At 39.7% G+C, this 695-nt stretch overlaps 1 pseudogene; it reads left to right on the top strand.

Moving 5' to 3' along the window:
* The window catches only part of LOC105554144, a 1,226-nt pseudogene extending 767 nt beyond the window's left edge, over positions 1-459 (top strand).
* The last annotated feature ends 236 nt before the right edge of the window (positions 460-695 follow it).

Below are 695 nucleotides of genomic sequence, written 5' to 3'. Positions count from 1 at the left end.
AATTCATCTCACAGAGTTACAGCTTTCCCCTCAAGAAGCCGTTCGCTAAGCCTGTTCTTCTGGAATTTGTAAAGTGATATTTGGAAGCCCATAGAGGGATATGATGAAAAAGAAAATATCCTCAGAGAAAAACTGGAAAGAAGATTTCTGAGAAACTACTTTGTAATGTGTGACTTCCACTTACAGAGTTACAGCTGTTTTTCGTGGATCTCTTTGCTAGCCTTATTTCTGTGGAATCTGAGAACTGATATTTCGGATCCCTTGGAAGACTGTAGGGCCAAAGAAATATCCTCCCATAACAAAGAGAAAGAAGCTTTCTGAGAAACTTCTTTGTGTTCAGTGAAGTCATCTCACAGAGATACAGCTTTCCCTTCAAGAAGTCTTTCGCTAAGACTGTTCTTGTGGAATTTTCAAAGTGATACTTGGAAGCCCACGGAGGGCTATGCAGAAAAAGGAAATATCCTCAGATGAAAACTGGAAAGAAACTTTCTGAGAAACTGCTTAGTGTTCTGTTAATTCAATTCACAGAGTTACAGCTTTCACCTCAAGAAGCCGTTCGCTAAGCCTGTTCTTGTGGAATTTGCAAAGTGATATTTGGAAGCCCTTAGAGGGCTTTGGTGAAGAAGAAAACATACTCAGAGAAAAACTGGAAAGAAACTTTCTGAGAAACTGCTTTGCGTTCAGTGAAGTCATCT

The sequence above is a fragment of the Mandrillus leucophaeus genome, unplaced genomic scaffold (genome assembly GCF_000951045.1).
Source record: "Mandrillus leucophaeus isolate KB7577 unplaced genomic scaffold, Mleu.le_1.0 Scaffold6290, whole genome shotgun sequence".
NCBI classification, from domain to species: domain Eukaryota; kingdom Metazoa; phylum Chordata; class Mammalia; order Primates; family Cercopithecidae; genus Mandrillus; species Mandrillus leucophaeus.
Note: the sequence above shows the minus strand (reverse complement) of the source record. Positions and strands in the feature narration are given on the sequence as shown.